This window comes from Gallus gallus, chromosome 2 (assembly GCF_016699485.2).
Source record: "Gallus gallus isolate bGalGal1 chromosome 2, bGalGal1.mat.broiler.GRCg7b, whole genome shotgun sequence".
In the NCBI taxonomy this organism is placed as follows: Eukaryota; Metazoa; Chordata; class Aves; order Galliformes; family Phasianidae; genus Gallus; species Gallus gallus.
The window spans coordinates 38,164,941-38,184,664 of NC_052533.1; the positions used below are offsets into that span (position 1 = coordinate 38,164,941).

The 19,724-nt window shown below is 40.4% G+C and overlaps 1 long non-coding RNA gene across 1 annotated transcript in view; it reads right to left on the reverse strand.

Annotated features, from left to right (window-relative positions):
• The window catches only part of LOC121109995, a 65,355-nt gene that overhangs the window by 34,862 nt on the left and 10,769 nt on the right, over positions 1 to 19,724 (reverse strand). Inside the window, exons 3-5 of the long non-coding RNA XR_005857791.1 lie at positions 14,875 to 14,993; positions 14,452 to 14,559; positions 11,738 to 11,897 (exon numbers count right to left, since the gene is read on the reverse strand). This is a non-coding gene — a long non-coding RNA (uncharacterized LOC121109995). The remainder of the gene's footprint in view (positions 1 to 11,737; positions 11,898 to 14,451; positions 14,560 to 14,874; positions 14,994 to 19,724) is intronic.

Here is a 19,724-nt window from a genome sequence, read left to right on the forward strand (position 1 = left end):
TGCAGTTTTTTCTTGCTTGATTAATTTGAAGCTGTCACTGGTGTATAGATAAAAAATAAAGATATAGATAAAAGTTCAGTTTAGAAGTTAGAGTACAGAAATGTTCACCTCATCAAATTTAGCAGGCCTTCTGCTGTTCTCTGGATGTTGTTCAGAGAGCTGGTTTGAACCAATGCTAATAACTGACCCAATGTCACAAATCTGTACAAACATTATTTTATGTAAAATTGTATGTGTGTATATATATATATTATTTTCCCCAGAGACACAGAAAAGAGATAGAAACTCACCTACCTTTTGGCTCTTTGCCTTCTTGTTTTTTTGGTTCTTTGCCTTCTTCTTAATCATTTAGGGTGTCTCTTAGAATCACCAAGTTTCACACAGTGAAAAACTTTTTCATCCTCTAGTTCATAACTGAAGGGGTGCTCTACCTACTATGTTGCTTTCTTTCTGTTCAACAGAAAGGGCTTCATAAAATAGGACATTAAAAGCTTGTGAGTATCTCATATGTGAAGTAGTTTATCAGGCTGAGCTAAGTGATTGGGAATAAGTAGAATGGAATTTTAGGCCATAGACTTGGAAAAAGTTTACTCCTTTGACTGAAGTTTAATCTTCGTTTTCTGCTGGTCTGCCTTAAGTGCATCCATCACAGAGAGCTTAAATCATGCTGTAGCTCATGGGTATTTCTGTGCTGTTGTCAGAATAAAGGTAACCCCGATGTCATGAAATGCCAGTAACACTATGCCCAGCATAATGTAGATAAGCTAAAAGCAATGTAACCTTTAAAAAATAAGGCTGCTATTTAGCTACCGCACGTATTAGCTACCCAGCACCCCAGGCTAGAAAAGTGGATGATGCAAGCATCTAACTTTAAGTGCAAATGTATTTGTACAAGAAGTATCTGAGCTTCAGTGCCTGTGGCTTCTTAACCAAGCTCACCTTCCAGGGTAGAATGTTATGGGCTGAGACATTTTACAAATCACAGAGAGAAAAAGTGCATCTTTTGGCTGAAGAATGGAGAGACAGAACAGCCATGTAGTAGTAGTGGTCAGGGGGAGAGTGATTCAGACACAGCCAATTGAGAATGGGGTCTGCTACAAAGCATGACAGGAAGAAATGCAAAGGAAAATGTGTTCATAGAATCATAAAATGGCCTGGGTTGAAAAGGACCATAAAGATCATCTAGTTTCAACCCCCCTGCCATGGGCAGGGTTGCCAACCACTAGACCAGGCTGCCCAGAGCCACATCCAGCCTGGCCTTGAATGCCTTCAGGAATGGGGCATCCACAACCTCCTTGGGAAACCTGTTCCAGTGCATCATCACCCTCTGTGTGAAAAACTTCCTCCTAAGCCTCTAACCTAAGCCTCCCCTGTCTCAGTTTCAAACCATTCCCCCTTGTCCTATCACTATCCACCCTGCAAACAGCCATTCCCACTCCTGTTTATACGCTCCCTTCAAGTACAGGAAGGCCACCATGAGATCTCCCCAGAGCCTTCTCTTCTCCAAGCTAAACAAGCCCAGTTCCCCCAACCTTTCTTCATAGAAGAGCTGCTCTAGCCCTCTGATGATCATAGTTGTCCTCCTCTGGACTCGTTCCAAGAGCTCTGCATCTTTCTTGTACTGGGGGCTCCAGGCCTGGACACAGTTACATCAGTTCAGATCTAGTCAGGCACCATGGACCCAATGGCTTTAAACAGGCTGTGATTCTACTTTCCCTCTTTCCAATGCCCTGTAAGTAAAAGACTGTTAGTTAAATAAATGCAATTGGAAAGGACAGCATTTAGCTTTCTAATTACCTGCTGGCCCCTGTAACTTGTTGCCCCTGAAATCTGTCTCCAGGAAGCTGTGAGCAATTTAATTATTCTTCAAATAAAGGCAAACTTGATATGCACAGATCTGTAGCTACAGTTGCTGAAAGTGTTCTCAGGCATACTGCATGAGGTGTTTCATTCAGGCAATGTCTTGACTGGGGCTTCTTGGTTAGACTCAGCTAGAATTATGCTGTATTGCTCTGCTCCATATTCATACACACAGAATGTATTCTTCCTTCAGTTTTTAAGAGCAACCTTTTAACTGCAAGGTGCTGCATCGCTGTTTCTCTTGAATATTTATTCACATAATTTTTTGTGATCCTAAGCAGAGCACAACAGTCTGTAGTTAGTACAACTTGACAAGAGATACATAAATTACGTTTTCTTTTTGCTTTCCGGCTGATTGTGTGACTTCGGGTTTTCTATTGTAGAAGAACAGCACGTTATTTTAGTAAGCAAAATTAATGATGTGATGGACCCAGCCCTGTTCTTCTCCAGCAAGAGTTATTCTCCCTAGGATAAGGTAGAATAAATAGGAAAGGCCCACAGCTATGCCCAAGTGAGGCACTGATTGTCTATGGCAAGTCAATCTTCTTCGGGCTTAAATGTGTTTCTTTACAGGAGTGAAAAGCTGAAAATAGAAAGTCTCTGCAGCCCAGCAGGATGAGGTGATGGCTGTTGTGCAACTCATTTAGTGCCTGGAGCTGCCTCCCAGATCCCTTCTCTCTGGCACAGTGAGTTTAGAGGGGAAAGGAATCTAATTCCCACCGTGGCACATAGAGGTGTGGAGCTGTGTGCTCCACATTTGACTGCTTTATATAATATGTTCCTGGGGTGATAATCCTCACACTATGTGCGTACATAAATAGCTATTTGTTTTTAGCGCAGCCTCTTTCTCAGAAAACCATTTGGAAACTTTCATGTCATTTTCTTGCCAGTAATTCCTTGTCTTTTGATATAATGATGAATTTCAGTACAAACACAATACAAGCCAAAAAGGGAAATCTCTCCAGCATTAGAGTGCTGAATGCCCAGCCTAGGAGACCAACTGCATTAATACCAGCACATCCCCGAAAAGAGCAGCAATGTGCATAGCGTGATAACCACAAACTGCAGACTACCACCCTGTATGCCCTCTGTACCGACTATTTATACATCGATGTTATCTCTCCCAAAAGTGCCTGAAGCAACCTGGCACACAGATTAGGAACCCACTGTCTTCATTACAAACCTCTATGCCAGATGCAGTGTTTGCAAGGCGTGTTTATCTGTTTGCCTGCAGGAAAATGGTTAATCACTCTGAAAACAGAAAGGCTTCTAAGACCTTCTGCCTGAAGTGTTTACAGTACTTGGGACAATGCTTTGAGAAAACTTCATGTCCACCTGTCCTAACACAATCAATTCCACCTTTCACAAGTTTTAAGCAGTTCTTTCTTAGTTACTTTTGTTATTATTTATTACTGCTGCACTATTCACCACATACTCAGCAACATCTGGCAGGTGACCAGCTGATAGCAGTGAAGACTTTTCCAATTTTTCATGGACAGAAGTAAACTCTGATGTTGGGGTGCTGCAGGCACCCCTTTCTTTGTTGTACTTCAAAGGCTTGCCAGGACAAGCATTTGGATGGGACATGGGGAATGAGACTGTGTCACTAGAGCAGCTGTGATGGAGCACCCGTTTCCACCTTGACCATGGTGTAGCAGGCAGGAACTGGATCTGTGTAACCCAGGGAGGGAGTCAGGAGCATGGCTCCTGCTGTTGCATAAGCTTAGCCAAAATATGAGACTTTGCTGTAGGATATGCACAGCAGGCTTTGGTTACATGCAGATCAGCCACAAGTCACATCAAATGGTGTATGAAATAAAAACTGACCCGAGGTGCAGGTGTCAGGGTCGGGCAGCTGACCCAGCCTTACTGGAGCTCTTCAGCTGCATCCTAATGGAATCCTAATTTCCAAAGCCTCCAGCTTCACAATCCCTCCTTTGATGTGGCTCAGTGATCTTTTCAGGTGGTTTATTCTACAGCCTGATCTGCTTTAGCACTGAGAAAAGTTTATACCTGACCTGAATCTCTGCTTCTTTACACAGAACTGATCAGCCTTCATTTTATCCCTCACAGCTCTGGGTAAGAGAAACTATTTTTCTTTCACTTCTTTTCACATTTCAAATGTTTGTACAGCATTACCATCTTCCTCAGGATTTGGGAGCTTTTATTGAAGCCTTATGAGAGAAGGCAAGAAAGATGGTGTATCAAGACAGAGGCAGATAGAGATCTCCAGAGTAAATTATAGGAGAATCTGAGTGTGTTGCATTATATATAGTATACATATGTCTGTATTGAGCTAAATTTGTGGAGGAGGATGCTTATGTTCATGTCCATAAAAATGTAAAAACATACACATGCACAAATTAGTTCTCATCATAAATATTATTCATTAACTAGTTACTTTTTTAATGCTACAAATAACTCCACCCCCCGCAAAAGAAAAAAATTGTGAATAGTCTCTAATAGCAGCCAAGCTTCAACTGTAGCACAGTCACTACGAGAGAGCAGCTAGGAAGGATTATTTTTCCCTTCCATGCCACTTAGTGTGTTTTTTAAGCCTTTTTTCCAGGCCAGCTGGATACTGGTACAGATGCCTCAGCAGCCTGATTCCACGTGGCACACTTTATCTCAATTCTTTTAATCAGATTTATACATTCCCAGGAACACAAAATATATCTGAATGTGAAGGAGTCAAAGAGCACAGCAGTATGTGTTGGTGCATGAGTAGAAGCCCCATACCCTCCACTCTCCATTAGTCATAAGATCTTTTTACCTCATCTGTGTTCTTCTACAGCCTGCAATGCTGGGTCTCTCTGGGGGCACCCCACCAGGCTCTCTGCCAGGCACCAGACACCCAGTGCTCCCACAGGTGTGGAATATATGATGACAGCTCTCGCTGCTGCCCATGTCATCAACACACTGAGTTTGTGCAGACTGCAAGCTCCATGTGGCCAGGCAGAACTCCGAATAGCAGAGCAGAAGCTCTACACCTCCGCTTGGGGCCAACAGCTGACCAGTGGGACCCCTGGTTGCCTTCCCCCTCTTGCAGAGCTTTTCACCCAATCCCCCTCCCAGGAAATGCCCGTTCTCAAGTTTTGCCCAGAAAAAAAAGGGACATGGTCACACAATTCTCTGTGTATGAAGAATGGCTCCATGGATTTGTTTCTATAAAGACTGAAGCACGTTTCAAATCTTGAAAACTGCTTCAAAACCAACAGCCCTCCATATGAATTAATTTTAAAAGGCACTGAGATTATTACCAGAAGGCAGTGGCAATGCTGGCTGTGATCAAGAGGGCTGTGCCTAGGAAGACTAAGAATCCCCCTCCAATTAATTTTTACTGAATGGATGCATGAGAGCAGACAATCTTGGGCAGAAATGCTCCTGGTATGGCTGTGGGACAGATTCAGAACTACTTGCACCAGCTTTGCTCCAGTAAGCTTAATTTACTCATATCTCCAGCAGCTAGGTACTGTTTTAGTGCTATGGTGCTAGCAAGTTCTCTTTAACCTAAAAAGGCCAAATGAGCAGAGGGAGTTTCTGGGCAAAAATAATGATTTCCAGCTATGCAGAGCTGCATGTTCTGGGGGAGTCATTTGCCACGTTTGGAGCTGTGGCAGAGTGATAGATGGCATTTCTAAACCACTGGCTCTGAAAGGCAAACAGTGCAGCCTGCCTGTCTGCCTGCTGAAATCTGGTGAGGACTGAATTACACAGGGAAGAAAGGACAACCATATCGTTTGCACAGCATGTCATATATTCTCTTGTCTCTCTCATCTTTCTGCCTCAGCTGTCCTCTCTAGAGAAGTACTGATATATAATCCTTTCTTCTAAGAACACCGTGAATAATTCTTTTCTGGATAAATTGATAAATTAAACCCAGGGAAAGTAGCTGGTCCTAGTGACACAGTAGCTAGTTGAACAAAGTCCAATTAGCTTTATGGCTCAATAATCTGAAGTGCACTTAAAAAAAAATTCATCAGGACATGCTGGCAGAGAAAGACAAAATTTTAAAGCGTTTTCTACTCAAGACCATTTGCTTGCAAACATACCTTTTGGTAACCAGGATGCTTCTCTGGCTCTTGCACAGGACTAAAATTGCAAACTTCATGTCTGCACTTTGGCAAGAAAAGAGATATGACTGACATGCCTAGTCCCATTTGCCTTCTGTGGAGCACAGTACCTCTCCTCCCTATTAGGGGTTCATCTGCATTCATTTACTACTTCTGCCCTGTTCCCTCCCTACATAAGGAAGAAAGGCTAATTTTCTGTCTGGAACTGACTGTACCTGATTTATTAGCTGTTTTCTCCTTCTAGAGTCTCTTTGTGAGTGTTTTTTAAATGCTAGTTCTCCATTATGTGTTTGCAGTAATGACTTTAAATTATAAATTTATCTATAGTAACTCTTCATTTAAAGAAAAAATACCTGCTTCTCCTAAGGTTGATAGATTCCTCTACAATTTTATCATCTCTCTTGCATTTTTCTTTCTGATGTTTGTCCACTGTCAGGACTGAAAGAAGAGTTAGGCCACATTAGAAATGGTTTCAGTTCTGCTGAGAGCTGCTGAAAAACAAATAAGTTTATATTTGATATGATTCCGTATTAACAGAGGATGACCTTATCTGAGGGCAGCCTTAAAATGGAAGTCAGTCTCAGGCTTGAGAGTAAACAGACAAGTGGTCCTTATGTAAGTAGTAATAAGTGTTTATGACATTGTTCAGATATCTTCACTGTTCTTAGCTGTACTTGTGCAATATTTTGTTTAATTTCCTTTCTCTGCTGTAATCTTAATGTAGTCATAATGGATTTGATTATATGTTGTTGCTCTTTCTTGGCTTATTACAAACTGCTGGCAAAGAATCCAGAGCTCAAATGTGCTCCTGTTTAATAAATCCAAATAACAAACACATTCTTGATGAAGAATTTGTAAACTGAACAAAGGGACACATCTCCATGGTGTGCTAAATGAACATACTGTCTGTAGTTAGCAGCACAATTGAGAGACAAGGGAAAAGACCAGTAATAGGGAAGGCTAGCAACCTTTTAGTATCTAGAGGGGTGCTGTAAGAAAGAAGGGGACAGACTCTTTAGCAAGGTCTATTGTGACAGGACAAGAGAGAAATGGTTTCAAACTAAAAAAGGAGAAATTTAGATTGGATAAAAGGAAGAAGATTTTTACAGTAAGAGTGGTGAGGTACTGGAACAGGTTGCTGGTGGAAGACCTCCTCCCTGGAAATGCTCAAGGTCAAACTGGACAGGGCTCTGAGCAACCTGATCTACATATAGGTCCCCTGTTCATTGTAGAGGAGAAGTACTAGGTAACCTTTAAAGGTCTCTTCCAACTCAAATGATTCTATCATTCTATAATTCTATGATTCTAAGATTATTTTCTGAAGCTTACACAAAATATATTTATTTCTATAAAGCATGTATCAAAGAAGTAGTAGAAATGCTGCAGAGCAGTACATAAGATGTATTACATCTTCCTTGGGATGGCCCAGATGTCTGATTTCTACTTATTTCATAATTTTTATTAGCAACACCCTTGGCCCTAACCTACAACAGCACGAAGCCCTGCGCCTTGAACAGTCTCATGGCCTGTTTTTGCTGTTCTGCTCCCAGGAGGCAATAGCTTCAACAAAAGACCTTGCTTGGTCTTTAGATCGTACAGCTGGCTCCTACTTCAGTATCACATCAAGAAATGGAGAGACTCCAACTTAAAAGTTGTGGAAAAGAGGGAACCAGATACCAGCCAGGGGGATGCTTATTTGTGAGCCAATGGTCAGAGATGCCAGCATGGAGATCTGTTGCAGCTTTGTGAAAAACTTTGCTCTTAATTTCCTTTGCATCTTTTCCAAGTATCCATAACAAGGCACCAGATTGAGGCCAGATACAATATTGCGTTCAACACAAACTGAGAGTTTATTTTGCGTTATTAAAACAAACAAATAAAGACACATTTAGTCATTAGTTTTGGTGCTAAGACAACTTTGACACCTCCATCATGTTCATCTGCTATCTCTTGTCTTACACTGGGCTTGTAAGCTCTCTGGGCCACAGAAAATTTCTCTGTCCGCAGTGTTCCTGATTGCCACAGCAGTAAGAGAAGAAAACAGTAATTACAATCTGCTGAGGTTTGTTCATAATAATAAGTAGATGCTGAATGTTTCCTCAAGTGAACAAAACCACCATGCCTCACTTTCAAAATGCTTTGATTTGAACTAATCACTCGCAGAGTCATTTTATGCACATATGAATGATTTCAGCTTGCTTCCCCATGGAGGATATCTTGCAAGCACAGATTGAGGTTTATTTGATGAAACATAAATACGTACTCCTGGTGCTGAACTAGGCCTTCAGAGAGCAAGCAATGGCTGCCCAGTCACAGCTGGGTGACTCTGTGCTGATGAAATTGAGGGGTATTACAGCTACAGCCACTTTTCTAACCTGTGCTCATTCATACTGAGACTGAGCAATGGTCTGAGATAGGTGACTGCACTCCCTGAAGCAGAGAGATTGCTGCTAAAAGGGCTAGGATTATAAGTATGAAGAGGGATTTCTTCACCCCTACCTGGCTGACCTATTCAAGGCAAAATCCCTCACTAGAAGACCTCAGCATATAGATTTTACAGACATTCATGTGTTTTCCAAGGAAATCCCTGCATCCGTTTCAGTTTTCCCCAATACTAGTCATGATTTTAGTTGCTTTGCATGGGTATAATTAGCCCAACCTGTGAATATTAAAAAGTCATCTAACAGCATGTAGAACTGTGTGAGGCACTACTGGTCATCAGTACAATAGACATGTAGAAGGTCAAAAGATCCAGAAGGTCATAGAAGCATAGAATTACTCAGGTTGGAAAGGACCTCAAAGATCATCAAGTCGAACTGCAGCCTAACCATAGTACCCTAACTCTAACAACCCTTCGCTAAATCATATCTCTGAGCACCACATCCAAATGGCTCTTAAACACATCCAGAGGTGGCGACTCAACCACCTCCCTGGGAAGCCTATTCCAGTACTTAATCACTCTTTCTGTAAAGAAGTGTGTCTTAACTTCCAGCCTAAACTTACCTTGGTGCAACTTGAGGCCATTTCCCCTCATCTTTTACTAATTCATTTAATTTTGGAATAGAGGTCAGGCATGAAGTCACTTTGCAAGGAAAACTGTCCCTACCCCAGGGTCTGAGAACTCCCTGTGCTCCAGTAAACCTAGAATGTCTTTAACACATAGAAATGGCAAACGTACCATGACCCACTTTACTCTGCAGCACTTGCAATAACTGGTGCCTTTGTTACCACCACCTGGTATTTTCTTAACAAGGCTGTCAATGAAATCTGCAGAAGCTGTGTTTATCTGCTCATGTGGGAGATCTGGCCACATGAAATATCAGGCAATACCTGTACTGCAGAGTGCTTTATAAGGTTCCAGTTTTCTTCCCAGTGAAGCTCAGACTTGGTTTTAGCCTGCTATACCAGTTGTGAGACCAGCTGTTCTTTGCATTGTGAACTTACCTAACAAAAACATCAAAGAACTTGGCTTAATTGGGCTCTAGAAAGAAAAAGCATTGGAGTGGAAGCCAAAGAACCCTCTTTGCTTACAAAGATGCTGAATGCCTACTCAAAAAGTCTTATCTTAGGAGGTGTGACTATCCAGACAGAACACCGAGTCCTCTGCATGCATGCACAGTTTTGCTCTCACATGATCAAGAGTAGGGGCACACTGGCTGGATTACCCACTTGTCTGATCTTTGCCTTGATGAGACCAGAGAAGTGGAGGATCCTTCAGCCTATGGGAGGTACAGTTCTACTCACTGACTGTCCATGAAAAAATTGAAACTTGTTTCAGTGAAAACGTTACTCCTTCATTGTGTTTTCCTAGAATTACAGTCAATAAATTCTATGCGAAGTTCTATGGACATGTGGCAATGCCTATAAAGATGCAGTAAGGCAAAACTGAAGAGCATCTATTTCAGAAAAGTTTGTTTAAATCTTGTCTATTCTATTATTTTCAGTAACTGTCATCTCATCAAAAGTACAGCTTTACAGGCTAAAACATACACAATTGAAGGAAGCCAGCATATGCTATTTTAGTGACAGTGCATTATCTAAAGTAGGCCTTCTATCTGTTTCAGACCTAATTACTGCATCATCTTTTATGTAGCTCGATATATAAGTGAATTAAATGCTTATGTGAGTGCTTCATACATTGTGAAACACAGCTGTGACATTTTTACAAAGAGAACAGCGCTAAATGTTCTAGACACTGAATTTCATTTTTACACTGTTTACAAAAATATTCCTTTGTAGCAAATACTTTTGCCTCTCCCTTAGTAATACACAATTGTATTTTGCAGAACCATAAAGCACCCATTTAGATTGCAATAAAATGCTGGATATTTTTATCTGACAAAGAAAAGATGGTGAGTTCAGTGATCAAAACAGCCATCTCTATTGCAAGCATTCAGATAAGCATTCCTAACCTAGCTGTTGCCAAACAAAGACAGATTAAGATTAATTGCAGTAATTAAATGAAGGGACGGGGTACAGCATTAGTAGGAGCAACATATCACATTATTTTTTCCAAATACTTTATACAACAGGAAAACAGAAAATCACATGACCTCTAGTTAGGCTATGTACATTTTCTACAAGAATTAACTATTCAGCTGAAACTTATTTACATTGCATTCACATGTTCAAAAATTACCAGCTGGTAAAAGCAAGTCCAATTTAGAACATTTTCTTGATTAGATTATAGCCCTCTAAAAAATTGCAATTTATTCATTTAATTATTTATTTTTGTCATAGGGTTCAACATTTGTGTGATAAGTTTTAATGAAATGAGTTAAAATATTGATTAGAGCCTAGGCAAACCTCTTGTTTAAAACCACACAACGAATAACCACCATTTTCTTTTCCCTTTTTCTCTATGTAGTTGTTTTCTTGCTTTCAGCTTGTGCTTGAGATTTGTTGTTTTTGCTTTGTTTTGGTTATTTACTTGTTTGCTTTTTTTCTTGTTCAGAGGACACACACTCCGCCTGAATCCTGTTTTGGTCACATAATGGACTCAGGTTATGATGTCACTGGTGTCACAGCAGGGCACTGCAAATCAACTGTATTGCATTTACAAAACTTGACTGTATACTCATCCAAAAGCCCAATATGTTAATTGTATCCTCAGAACAGAAAATAAAGGACAGTTCAATCTCCCCAAAAACATGCTTTGCAAGGGTGGAGGGCTAGAATAAAAATTCTGCTCATATTTAGGACATCGCTAGTCCTTGGCTAATGTAGTATGTATGGTCTTAGTGTAGCTCCTGTGCATCTCCAAACATCCTGCTCTTCCAGGACAATTCTTCCCATCCCTCTAGTCCCCAGATAGCTGATTTCAAGAGCAGCCTCTTCCTAGCAAGACATAGGTGGAGATTATTTCAATTAAAAAGAAAAAAAAAAGTAAAATTCCTCTTATCTCCACTTCAGTGTGGCATAAACACAGACTGCTTTGACAGCGTTGACACAGCTAAGGCTTTGTCATTAGTCAATAGATGAGAAATACACAGGTTAAGAAATCAATAGGCAGCTATGCAGGCATAAAGGAAGCAGAAAATAAAGAGCTGTGTTCTATAGGGTAAATACGTATTTTCCTCATTTAAGCTTATAACTAGAGAGTCAACCTGATGCTGGGAAGAAAGCTTTAAGCATAACTAGGGAAGGAAGAATGTATCCTTTGCAAATAATTTCCCATGAATAGTTGCCTTCTCTGACATCTTTTGATTGAGCTATTTCTAGAGCTAACCCTTTGCTTGTAAATACTGATGCTAATCTTGTTTCAGAAATGTTTCATCTTGGCAAGACATTAATAAACACTGTACCAGAAAATGCCTGGAGTCCAGCCATGAACAAATCTGTTTCTTAATAGATGGATCAACTGCGGAGGTAGGTAAAGACCAGGAGAGAAATTCTCAGATGCCTTGGTGGCTCTTCAGACACATTTTGATCCAGTAAAGCCCTGATTTGATTTTCCATAAACACCTGTGCAAGACAAATTAGCTTGTGTTAATGCTCCTAGAAAACAAATCACAGTTTGTAGGCTGATGAGAAAAGATAATTTGATTTGGTGGAGAGAGCAGGCATTCTGTAATGGTGGCATCATCCAGCAGGACGGTACAAGTAAAGCAATGGGATACCTCTTCACAATCCTGGGCTACAAATTCTCAAGCTATTATAGAAGCATCCATTGCAAACTATTCAGTGAATGCTTACAGAAAGGGAATCAGTTTATAGACCAAAAGTGATTTGTGATTACAAGCTCTAAAACTCCTTGAAGGTGTCTGATTATCAGGAATTTAAGAATATTTAAGAACATCTCATTCTTTAGATGCTTTTGAAAACCATATCATATGCTACAGTCTGCTAAATAAGGAGCAACTTAAGTAAATTCATTATTATTAGTTGTGGTGTTGTTAAGGTAAAGATTGGCAGCCTGTGTTAAACAACCAGAGAGATACCCAGAGCTCTAGAAAGTTTTGTAGAAATGCAGTGTGTTGTACAAAAGAGTCAAACTCCAGCATAAATGGCTTCCAATCTGAATAATGCATTAAGAGGACAGAAAGAAATATTATTTTTGTTATTCGGAGTATAGTCATCAATGAACTTTTACCACATATCTGTGAGTAAAGGCTTTCTAACCCTTTATGTCAGGTGAAAGGTATTAATAGCAATAAGTGTCACTGGAGGGAAGTGGCAAACGGGTCTTTGGTACAGCCTGTTGATAAGAGTGATTCCTGTCCAACTGAAGAGTGAGCCTCAGCTGGCAAACAAATTGCTTTTGTTTGATCTTGCTACTGCAGCCATGTAGGGAAAGGTGCCAAACAGGATTTTGAAGTAACCTTTTAATAGCAGATAGCTAACATGAGAGGTTGCTCTGAGTGGAAACACAGCACACACTGGGGAAGACATTTTGCCTGATGCAGGATGGCTTACTCTTTACTAACTAAAGATTATGCATGTGGCATTCATAATTGAATGAAGATATTAGATTATTTTTTTGTCTCAGGCAAATGAACTGTGGCCTGATCATTTGTATGTGGCATCATACAGCCTGTGTTAACAAAAACATATTTTTGAATTGCACAAAGATAATAAAGACAATCTGACAGGGATGATGTTCACCTCCTTTTTTCCATAGCTATCCACTAGACTCTTCCAACTGTCAGAATGATTACAGCAATATATTTAGAGGGAAATTATCAAAAATGCAGGTAGTAAAATCATGCTTCTGCTCCATTTTGATAACAAGAGAAATATATTGTAGGATAAAAGTCAACAACTCATTACAGAAGTCACCATCTAGTGGTATGTAAGAACATGTACTGCTGCTATGCAAGCTTAGAGGTTAAATAAACCTGTGGGTTTGGGGACTCAGTCTCTTCAGTTCTGCTCAGGATGAACTACTGAACTTAAATCTCACCTCTCAGTGACAATGGTATGTAATATTAGAATATATAATAATATTTTCTTCATTTTATATATATGTACTAATATATTAGTACAGATATTTCAAGAAAATTTAGTGTGACTTTAGGCAAAACTTAGTTCAATTGAAGCCTTAATTCATATATTTAAAATGATGGAATACAACAGCCAAACAGCTGTATTTGTAGACTACCTGGTTTTTTGACTTCTTGTCCTCTCAAATGGTTTTATGTACATTGCGGTTCTTTATGTACATCTATAGCTACACATATTTATGTAACTGATGCACCAGAGCATACCGTTGTCTATACTACGTTGTCTATTTCTGACTGACTAGCTGAGCTGTGGGGATAAACTTGTGGTTAACTAGTGCTACTCTGTAAGTGCTGGAACAAGTGATATTTTCCCCAGTCCTGCTATCCATTCAGAGGCAAAGCTATTAGGACTGACAAAGAGAAGCTCATTCTTGCTCATTATATTCAGAGCCCTTACAGATGAGGCAATTTTTCACTTCTCAGTTGTGATAAAAACTGAGGACAAATACAACATTATACTCTATTCAGCTATATCTAAAAAATGTTCTGAATTTATTTATCCCTGAAGAAAATCTCTATGCAAGCCAGAACTCACTCCCTCCCCCCAGTCTACCTTTCCTATCTGCATTTATATTTACCATCATCACTCAGGGCCAAACCTTTGAGACCTTATTTGACTTTTATCCAATCTCACTTCCTACGTTAGTCACTGTATGAGATTTGTCTCACTAAGAACTAAATTAAAACTTCAAGCAGAGGATGTGCACTAGAACTTCCTGATGAACAAAAATTACATGGCAAACAAGATTATAACGATAGATTGCAAAGGTGTATGACGGTAAGCTATGGTATTTCTGCTCTTAGGCTTCCAAAGCATCAGAGGATATAGGGAATAGATGTAGTGGGTGCAATTGGAGGTGGAGAAATGATGTAGGCATGATGAGTGGAAGACTGGTCTGCAAATAAACTGTGATTAGCACTTGGTCACATGGAGCTTTTGTTGCTGGACTCCCATGGAAAGAATAGAATCATCTCTCACACAAGCTAATACAATGTGCTAATGAAGGCTGACTTACCCTCTTCACTGCTTCACAATGCTTTAACTACCATCTACTTTTGGGAGACATTTCTTATGGAGGCCTCTGCCAAGGCATTGTGATGAAAGATCTTGCCACAGGTGAGTGCTGCAGTGACAGAAACAGACATCACTGAAGGCAGGAGCACTAAAGAATGAAATTATCTAATAAAACAGCTTGCAAACTTTGGGGATGAATCTCTGAAATTTTAGTCTGCAAAACAGACTAAACTTTAACCAGCCTCCTGCCTGTTCCTGCCTCCCTGTACTGAAGTCTGGGAGAGATAACTATCATTAGATTTTGCTCATGGAGGGGCAGCTTAGGCACAGTACCTGCCCACCCTATTTATATTATTCTAGATGGAAATGAAATATTTTACCCTAAATTCCTCCACTTAGCTACTGCATTTTAGTTCACATCTACCTTTGGTAAGGAGCGGCCATTTGGCCAGTTACCGCAGTTCAGCTCAGGTGAGCTCACTTCCTAGGACATATTTGCCTGCTTCCATCTTTAAAGTCCGCCTCTGTGGTCCTCCGTGGAGTCTAGGGAGGGCAAGAAAGAATAGTGTCTCAGACTCAGATATCCTAAGAGCCCTGGTGCCAATGAGAAGAACACAGTCATACTACCCCAGATTCTATATTACCCTTAAAATTCAATTTAATCCTCTCCTGGATGCATTTACTGGGTTAATGTATTCTTTTATTTTCTAAAGGCAACCTTGTAAGTAGCCAAAGATACCTCTTGCTTGACCTCTCCTCAGCAACACTCTTAACAAAACAGATTTTTGCAGATGGAGTTTTGAAGGTAGAGTGTTTAAAGATGGGAATCTACAGCACAAGAATAAAAGACATAAAACCAGTAACACCTTAAAAGAAAAGTGCTGAGAGAGACTCCAAAATAACAAAGGGGATTCAGGGGTGACTGAGGCTCCAACAGCACTACTGTATAACAGGGGAACAACAGACAACAAGAATAAGCAGTGAGAACTGTAGATGGTACAAATTAGCTTTGCTGTAGTGAGCTCAGGAGCACTGTGCTGATTTACACCAACAGGGAACAACGACTGAAACTAGGAAGGAATGTATAACAGCCCTGTGATTTTCCTTTCTCTGTAGAATTATGTTTCAATCACAAAATCATAGAGATTGGAAAGAACCTCTGGATATCAACAAGTTCAACCCCATGCTAAAAAAGGTTCCCTACAATAGGTAACACAGGAAAATTCTTAGTAAGGATTTCCGTATCTCCAAAGATGGAGACTCCACAACATCTCTGGGCAGCCTGTTCCAGTACTCTGTCATGCTCACAAGTAAAAAAGGTTTTTTTTTTTTTTTTTTTTTTTTTTTTTTTTTTTTTTTTTTTTTAATGTATGTATGGAACTTCCTGTGTTCCAGTTTGTGCCCACTGCCCCTTGTTCTGTCACTGGGCACTGCTGGAAAGAGCTTGGCCCCATCCACTTGACTCTCTCCCTTTAGATATTTATTATTATTGATATGATCCCCTCTCAGCTTTCTCTTCTCCAGGCTCAAAAGCCCAAGGTCACTCAGCCTTTCCTCATTAAAGGAGATGCCCCAGGCCCTCACCATCTTTGTGGCCCTCCACTGGACTCTCTCTAGAAGTTCCCTGTCCTCCCTGAACTGAGGAACCCAGAACTGAACATGCTACGCCAGATCTTTTCCAACAGATCAAGCCATAACCTATACTGATGCATGCAGTTATTTCTCCCTAGGTGTAGGAATCTACACTTGCCCTTGTTGAACCTCATCAGAATCCTTTTTGGCCAACTCTCCAATCTGTCTATGTCTCACTGAATGGCAGCACAGCCTTCTGGTGTACCATCAACAAATTTGCTGACAGTGCATTCTCTCCCCTCATACAAATCACTGGTGAAAATGTTGAACAAAACTACATTCAGTACTGTCCCCTGAGGAACACTGCTAGCTACAGGCTTTCAGCTAGGCACTGCATCACTGATCACAACACTCTGTATTCTGTCAGTCAGCTAATTCTCAATCTACCTCACTGTCCACTCATCTAGCCCATACTTCCCAAGCTTACCTGCAAAGATATTATGAGAGACAGTATCAAATGCCTCATTCATCCACTCATTAATTGAATCCAATCATTCATTATTCATCCCTAGGCAGAGCTTAATATGTTCCAGTTGTTCTCTCACATAAAGAGCACCTCCACCACCTTGCCTTGCTAACTTGTCTTTCCTGAAAAGTATATAGTGATTCATTCAAGTCATATGAGCTGTCCCACTATGTCTCTGTTATTACAATGAGATCATGGCCCTGCGACCACACACAGATCTCTAGTTGTTCCTATTTATTCCCCTGTCTGTGTGCATCGGTATACAGATAATTCATAGAAGAAAAGGGAGCAGAAGATGCAGGTTTCCCTGGAGGGATGCAAGAGGATCCTGCATAGCTATACACATCCTTCAGGTGGCTACCCTTCTGCTTCATGTCATGGGAGGCTGCTAAAGAGCAATTGTCACCCTTCTGATTGGCCAGGCTTATTTTCCTAACCCTCCTCCAGTTTGTCAGTGACTGCTCCATGGTGAGAACACAAAAAAATTATCAGGTTTATTAACCTTAGCAAACGTAAATACAAACTCAAAATGTGGAAAAATGCTCTCATCTGAAATGAATTTCATTCTATCAGACTGCTGAATTAAACAGTTACTTATGCAGCAGAAACAGAAACAGCAACCACTGAGAAAATTGTTCATCTCATTCTTTTCAGGTTGTTCTTTCTGTCTATTTCTTGGTTTGATTGGCACCTCACATAGGCAGTTGCACTGAGTTTTCCTCTGCAGTGTGATTTGTCACAAATAGTTTACTTTCTTCTCCACTCTAGACTGTTCACAGTTTTTCAATATACGTAGGTTGATTGGAAAGTAATGCCTCCTATTTATTTCCATGGAAACTACAGCAGATACAAAGAGCACAACACTATTTGATAAAGAAAATTCTCAGCTACAAAACGCTGTTTTTAAACATAGTTGCCACTAATAGCTATGCATTTTTGCCAGTAATGAGCAAGAGTCTGGATGCCACACTCATAAAAGTCTGCATGGCCATCCAGAGAGTGGCTTGTCTTTCATGTCACTGTCACTACCGTTGAAATACACCACTCAAAGCCTCACTGTGCTCACATCCACTGTTTGGTCTCCATAAACGTTCAGCAAACATCAATGAATGTCCATGGATGTCATTTCTTCTGCATGGAGTAACTCAGTGATACACCTTTGCTTCATCTACACTTACATGTAAGATGTCATTTTGTCTGACTGCACCACTGCTGCCATCTGTTGCACAGCAATGAAATGTAATGGAATATTGGTGGAAAGTTTCAACATCTACTGCCACACCACCATCTGTCTCTGACATTGTGGGCCAACATAATAAAATAGGAAGCATTACTTTCAGAGCAGTCCTTGTATCTGCAAACAAATCTTATCCACTGTTTTGTTCTCAAAGCATGTAGGAGCAACCCTTATGCTCAGTTCTTGTCGTATCTGACTGGAGCCAGGAGCCACATACCCTTTTTTCTCTTCCCTGAAGGAACAGCATGTTCCCTGCCCTCTGCTCCACGGTAAAATAAGAGTCCTTTTTCTTGTTTCAGGTAATCTTCAGATATGGGGAACTGCATGAAATTAGACTAAGATCTGAGAGTTTGGAGTGTGCCTTAATTTGAGATGGAGTCCATACATTTTACCTTGTCCATATTCACAATAAAAACTAGAAATTAGAAAGAGGTTTGCCCCACATTTCTTTTAGGGCCATGGCTGGATGGATACAGAATGTCCTGAGGGATGAACTGTGCTATGGTTGGTACGCCAGGAGCTGTGGGAAGCGGCCTGTTTCTCCTTGTGATAATGCTGTTCCTAAAGAGCGACCAGAATGGGCCATTAACCTGTGAGGGGTGGGGCTAAACTGGACTAGGGAATTCACTTGATAGATTTCCATTTGCTGTCAGCATAAACACACGTGCTTGCAAGAAACTCTGGATACAATCCCACTAAGATTCAGTCTGTACTTTGGACTGGGCAGGACTTGCAAAGTAGTTCTGCAGCCCTTCTGCAGCATAAGGAAGACAGAATCCAGTGTTCAGCTACTGCTGTCAGATTTGGTTGACTGAGATTAAATGCTGAATGCTGCAATATTTAAGAAGTTAAAGGTTGGGCTGTGCTTGGTATTCACAAGTCTGTGCTACATACTGAATGGGGCTCAGGCAGGTGGGCTGCAGAAGTTGAAGGTGTCACTTCCTAGACTGCACATATTGCTCCTCTGCCTACATCTCTAAGTAAGCCCACAAAACAGGATTTCGAAAGCAATAGGAGAGTTGCCTTATACACAAGAATATTCATGAATCATTTCTCTGCTATACTGACACAACCTTGCTCAACGAGATGGGAAAAAGCAGGACTTATATTTAACAGAATAACTTTAAATGTATAACAGATACATGCACATTAGGTTCCTCTAGTTCCATTTGCATTTGGATGTAAAAAGCTATTTGTTTTTACTGTTCTTCTCTTCCATTAAAAAACCATTTAAACTTCTATGGAGATTTGCTTTCATTTTTGAGCTCTCTTCTGTTTGTTGGTTTCCAAGTCAGAGGTAAAATGGATAGCCTTTCATTTTACTTAGCACAGAATGAATTACAAGAAAATGGAACCTCTAGGAATAAAAAGCCTTCAGACTGTATGTTCATGTAAGTGTAAAATGTACTGCAAGGCAGAGTGCTTCTCCAATTTTGCTACACATTTGTAATAATAAAAGAATGGACTCTGAGGAGAAGTGAGCCATGAGCTGTGTGATTTGAACTGTTACATTAACATACAATAAAAAGGCACAGAGGTTCAAGGCAGTTAATAGGAAAAAAATGCAGAATGCAAAAATGCATTAAAAGGCAGTAAATGAAAGATTGGATGGCATACTTGATAAATGCACATCTAGACTTCCATTTGAAAACCAATAGAAGCACACAGTTGCAACGATAGCAGGGAAAGGAAGACAGGAGTAAATGAGCAGACAAAGAAATGAAGGAAGAATTGTATACATCGTAACACAGTTATTGGTGCCTGGATAAAATACAGTGTGGTGATGAATGGGAACTGGTACATGATGATAATTTACAACACAGACATGCACAGAACATTCTGTTGGTGTTTGGTAGGAGGGAAAACTAATGCCTGAGTCATTCAGAAAGCACTGACAGTCTGTAATACCCACATCTGTCACACTGTACTCTGTTGCAAT